At 42.5% G+C, this 6,228-nt stretch overlaps 1 pseudogene; it reads right to left on the bottom strand.

Moving 5' to 3' along the window:
• Positions 1-5,171: 5,171 nt before the first annotated feature.
• On the bottom strand, positions 5,172-5,863 carry LOC137234827 (inositol polyphosphate multikinase-like; annotated as a pseudogene).
• Between the last annotated feature and the right edge of the window lie 365 nt (positions 5,864-6,228).

Consider the following 6,228-nt stretch of genomic DNA (forward strand, 5'->3'; position numbering starts at 1 on the left):
TTGCTTTTGCTTTTCGCATAGCCAAGGTGAAGGTACTCCGCGGTGACACAATCCCTGCTGAAGACGGTCCTGATGAAGTTGAAGGGGCAGGTAATCTGCTGCAGAGTGTCAATATCAGGAACGGGGACACAACAGAAGTCTAAGTGTATGCAGATTAATCTGCAGCACTTTAAAGTGCTACAGATAATCTTAAAATCCTTCTCGGTGAGAAGGACATCCACATAACCTTAATCCAAGAGCCCTGGGTCACAATCAGGAAATCATGGGGCTAAACATCAGCACACACAATCTGTTCTTCAAAACGGATGCAGGTAAGCGAAGAGCACGCATTTTAATCAAAAAAGGTATAAATGCTTTCTTATGTTCAAATTACAGCACAGCAGACCTAACAGTGAAAAGCTAGAGGGCGTGTCCAACCAGGCCATCTACGTGGTCTCGGCCTACATGTCCCATGAGAGGATGGCTCCACCTCAAGAGCTGGCACACTTTATAAATAATAGCGGCGGGTGCAGCATAATTATAGGCTGCGACACCAATGCAAGAAGCACGATATGGGGCAGATCCTCAACCAACGAGAGAGGTGAGTCCCTTCTACACTTTATTCTTAATTCTAACCTCAGTATTTGCAACAGCGGCCACAAGCCCACTTTTATATTCCCTGGTTCAGACAGGTTTCAGGGCTGGGAGGAAGTCCTAGATCTAACTTTGACAACCGACGAGGACCCGGCGCTAGTGGAAAACTGGAGAGTGTCAGACAAAGCTTCTCTCTCGGACCACCTCTGGATCTTCTTCGACATCAAATTTGGATCTGACCAGACTCACCGCTACAGAAACCCAAGAAGAACAAAGTGGGATAAATTTGTAAAGCTATCTACGCCAGCTTTAGAAATAAGCGAACCTAACATAAACTGCTCGCAAAAGCTCGATGAGCTAGTTGGCAAAGTCGAGCTCGCGCTAACTACCTCTTACAACAAGTGCACCCCATTTAGTATTCGTAAAAAGAAGTCCCCACCCTGGTGGAGCGGGGACCTAAGGAAACTTAGAACGACTGTACGGAAGGCATTTAATGAGTGTCTCATTACCAAGGAGTGGCAGCCATAGAGGGAGGCGCTCAAAGCATACAAAAAAGCTATAAGTGTAGCGAAAGCTGTGTCCGGGCAATCCTTCTGCTCCTCAATAGAGAACACTCCTGAGTCCTCCAGACTGAGTAAAATTCTGTCCAAAGAACACCACAACAATCACCTCGTAAGAAGTGAGGCAGGCCTATGGACAAACTCAGCAGAGGAATCCCTGGGCACACTCATCAATACTCACTTCCCTGGATGAAATCTAGCACCTGTAAAAGAATCTCTCTGCAGGGACTCTCAGCCATCAGAAGGCTTACTGGACAGGATAATAGACAGCGAAAAGATCAGGTTTGCCATAAATGGCTTCTCTCCATTCAAATCGCCCAGTCTTAATGGCATTATCCCGGTAATGCTACAAAACTAGGTGATTCTCTGGCTGGGAGTGGTATACAGAGCGAGTATCGCCCTGACCTACATCCCACAAAGCTGGAGAAAAACAAAAGTAATCTTTCTGCCAAAAGCGGGCAGTCGCAAACACGAAAATGCCAAAGACTACAGACCAATAAGCCTCACATCCTTCATGCTCAAGGTCCTTGAGAGGCTTCTGGATATATATATTAAATCAATAATAACAGAATCTGTCAAAGGCACAGCACGCCTACATGAAGGGAAGATCTACGGAGACCGCCCTCTTTGAGCTAACGGGCTTTGTGGAAAGATCACTACACTACCAACAATTCACACTAGCAGCTTTCCTAGATATAGAAGGCGCCTTCAACAACATCGAAACCGGCACAATTGTAAAAGCCCTGCAAAGGGCCGGAGCTGACAACCACATTTGTGGATGGACTCTATCAATGCTGGAAAACAGAACCATATAAGCGGATATGGGCTCAGTGACAATGACCCGCAAAGTTGGTAGAGGTACACCGCAGGGCGTGGTCCTCTCGCCACTACTCTGGTTCATTGCACTGAACAAGATACTACTCGAACTCGACAAGAATGGTGTTAAGGTAGTAGCATACGCAGACGACGTGGTCATTGCAGTCTCGGGGCTTTTCTCTCCACGCTAAGCGACATCCTTCAGGGTGCGCTAAGCAGGCTACATACCTGAGCGGCATCGTGCGGCCTCAACATCAACCCTAGCAAAACAGAACTGATACTGTTCAGTAACAGAACGAAAATACCAACATTGCGACTGCCCTCACTAGATGGTACGGAACTCTCGCTCTCAACTAGAGTTAAATACCTAGGCGTCGTAATAGACCACAAGTCAAATTGGAAAACCAATATCGAAAAAAGGGTAGAGAAGGCGTATATCGCATACTACTCGTGCAAGAGAATAGTCAGCAGAAATGGGGGGATAAAGCCAAAACTCATGATGTGCCTCTATACGGCGGTCATAAGGCCTATTCTGACGAACGGAGCCATAGCATGGTGGCCTGCTCTGAACAAGCAATACAACACTAAAATATAAAGGGCAGCATGCGCAGGGGTAACAGGTGCACTTAGATCGTGCCCGACGGACGCACTAAATGTTATACTTAACCTGCTGCCAGTGGCCCTTCACACCAGATATACAGCTATCAGCACAGCCATCAGGCTAAGGGAGTCTGGATGCTGGACAGAAAAACGATATGGCCACAATGACATCCTAACAAGGCTCGCCGATGTGAATTCGACAACAGATTACCTCTCAAAACACTGATCTTCGACAGAAATTACAAAGTGCAGATATCCTCTAGAACGGATTGGTCGGCCGACAAAGTTGGCAGGGAGGGGGTCACCTCACTCTACACTGACGGATCCAAAATGGACTGCGGCGTCGCCGCAGGTGTCTTCTCCAACCAACTAAATGTCGCAATCCCCATCCGCCTTCCAAACACAGCCAGAATATTCCAAGCAGAGCTGCAAGGAATAGATAGGGCCTGCATTTTCCTACTGCAGAACCGGATAGACGGTGAGGTAGTAGCAGCTAACCAGGCAGCTATCACACTCAGCTGGATACCCGGCCACAGGAACATTGACGGCAATGAAAAAGCGGATGAAATAGCATAGGCGGGAGCATCGTTAGACATCACAGAAGCAGTCGCGGTGCATCGACCACTCACATCAATTAAAAGAGACATTCTCACCTATCTTAGGAAAATAGCAATCCGTGATTGGTACTCTACGGACACCTGTTGAACCACCAAACTTATCTGTCCAGAGTACAACCAGAAAAGAACTGATGATCTACGAAATAGGTCTAGGCAGGGAATACACAGAATCACGGCCACTATTACAGGGCACTGGCCGTTTGGCCCGCACGCGAGTAGAATGGGTATACCCTACAATGAGAGGTGTAGAAGCTGTAGACAGGAGGGTGCCGAGGAATCGGTTACCCACTTCCTCTGCGAGTGCCCAGCCCTCGCGAACTTTCAGTCCCAAACTCTAGGCAACTATGTGTTTCCCGACTTAAGGGCGGTGTCAAACTGTCGCATCAAGGACATCAGTAAGTTTATAGTTTTAACCAAATGGTTTGAGTTAAGCAACACGCACTGTACATCAGCCAACAGCCAATTGGTTCCAGGAGAAAGTGCATCAAAATGGCGCCTAGAGCGCTACTTGGGCCCGGCTCAATAGCGGGCAGCACAGCAACCAACCAACCAACACTGTGTGATACTGAAAAAAAAAAGACACATAGATATGCCTTGAGTTTTAGTCGTAGTAAAGTATACAAAAACTGTATACTCAGAATTTCTAATACAGTCCCAAAATCTGAAGTTAGAGACTAAAACCAATTTTTCAGGGATGGGAATATATTGGATGATAACTTTATACGAACAAGTTCTTTATGCCGTTTAAGAATAATTTTTGCTACATACAATTCTGTAAAAAATTGTAAATTTGTCTTACAAAATTTTTGAAAAATAATGTAAGACATACCGAAACTTTAATTGTTCACCACATTTCGCGTTATGTGTTACCTTTGATCGAACATTTTATTAATAACCTCCTGTATATGACACCACCTTGAGAAGGGATGACGGAAAATCGTTCCAATCTACATATTTTTTCTGTGTCTTTCTGAATACTCCCACATGGTAATCTAAAAAATAATTTGGAAACCCACTCATCAAAGTGAAACAACATTTCGTTTTACCGCCAAACTTTGTTTTTTTTTTTTTTGGAGAAACAAATTTTTTTTTTTGGAACATGGTATCGCGCAAATATCTTTTTGTTAGGAATATTGAGGGGTAAATTGGAGCTATAGTGCATCTCCTTTACTAGTCTTACCCAATGCCTCCAAAAGATTTAGACAAAAGATCGAACAAAGGTATATAAATTGAGGTCGCAATGTGAAATATACATTTATTTCCACACTTCTATATAAGTCACTTATATTACCATTGTTGTACTTACTTACTTGCCTTTGGTAAACTTGTCATGACGCTTCCTCTTGGTCCTCCTTCGATTGACAGTAATCATAAAATTGTCGTTGTTGTTGTGGCTGTGGTTGTTGCCGGTAAGTCAAATGTGTCTGTGCTTGTGATTCAAATTCAAGTATCTATTTGCACATCGTAGTGATTGCAGGCGGCGTTTTACGCTTAAGACCTGAGAAATATGTAAATTTTAAGGTAACTGTTGTTATATATTTATTTATTAAAATAACTTCAGAATACAAATCAAATTGTAGATCGAAATTTTTCACTCCGCGTTTGACATCCTCGTCATCGTTTGCTTCGATGGAGCGTGCTTTGTGGCTTAGTGGTAGTAGCTGAGGCAGTGGCAATGCTCGTGGTGGCAGAGTTCGCGCTGCCTAAAAGGCACGTCGCTGATAGTAGTAGTATAAGTTGTAAGCTTTTTTCTCCCGGTTAATGTTGTCCCGGTTAAAAGTTGTCATCGGAAGACTGGTCTGCGGCGGGAAAAACGTGAGCAAAATCAATCATTTTCACTTTTATCCATTGTGCTAATTTAAAATCTGTTGAATACAAATGGGTGGTGTTTGTTGTAACAATTGTATGTGCGTTGTGACTATTAAGAGAATCACCATTTACTATCATATTTGAAACACGATTATAATAATCATCTGCATACTGGCCCTCACAGTCCTACTGTAAATTATTCTAGCTTGTCAAAATCGTACACTATCAATATGGAACTGGCGTAAAAATTATATAGTTTCTGCATCTTGAACCACTCACGTATTTTATATAGCTGTGACAAATATTTCATATACCAATAGTGTGTGCTCTTTTCCATTTTGTGCATTCACAAAGAGTGCAGTAGTTGTGCGAAAGCCATTAGGGTCAAAATTTTTTCCATACTTTTGCTGTGGCGTAGTGCTTTACTTGGCTCTGTCGGTATAAACTTGAAACCCCGGCACACAAAGTCCAAATACTTGCTTACATTTTACATATTTTTGTTCTTCAACGTGACGTTTTTGATCGGTTGCCAAGGGGGCCCAGGTACGTTTACCTATTTTAAGGTCTATTATGCATGGTTTTTGCATGCCATATGTTAGATCTTCCAATTTCATAAACGTATGCTGTCTATTATTAACAACCAATTTAACTCTTTTATGAAATTTTGGTACAAATGCACGTAATTGCATTAGTAAGGGATTTGAGTCATTCAATTGTAAGCGTTCATAGAAATTTTGGCCCATAACGGCTAAGCCAATTAATGCAATATCTTTACATATGTAAACGTCTTCCCCATCTATGAATGAAAGAAAATGAAAATTAGTATTGTGTGTAAAAAATACATTTTATGCGTACCTCGGTTTTGTTCATCAATGACAGGAAATTCATTGCAGGGTAACACAATCCACTTTTACAATAACACAATTCACACTTACAAAAAATCCATATGTACTTTCCGAAGGGTGTTGCCAGATGCTAAGGCGGCGCAAAATCGGGAAAAACGCAATAACATTTTTTCCCCCTTTCCTTCTTCTTTTCTGGGCCGTGTTTTACGGATTTGAACAAAAGTTATTAAAATGTTCCCAAAATATGACTTAACCCTTTTTATGGTGGAAAAGGGGAACTTATAACCTGAAATACATGATCTTCTCCAAAATATCCTATTACAACCCAGATCAAATGGCACCAGATTTCTTATAGTGGGGTTAATGTATAATTTATTTATCATATTTTACAATATTTTTTTGATTACA

The sequence above is a fragment of the Eurosta solidaginis genome, chromosome X (assembly GCF_040869045.1).
Source record: "Eurosta solidaginis isolate ZX-2024a chromosome X, ASM4086904v1, whole genome shotgun sequence".
NCBI lineage: Eukaryota > Metazoa > Arthropoda > Insecta > Diptera > Tephritidae > Eurosta > Eurosta solidaginis.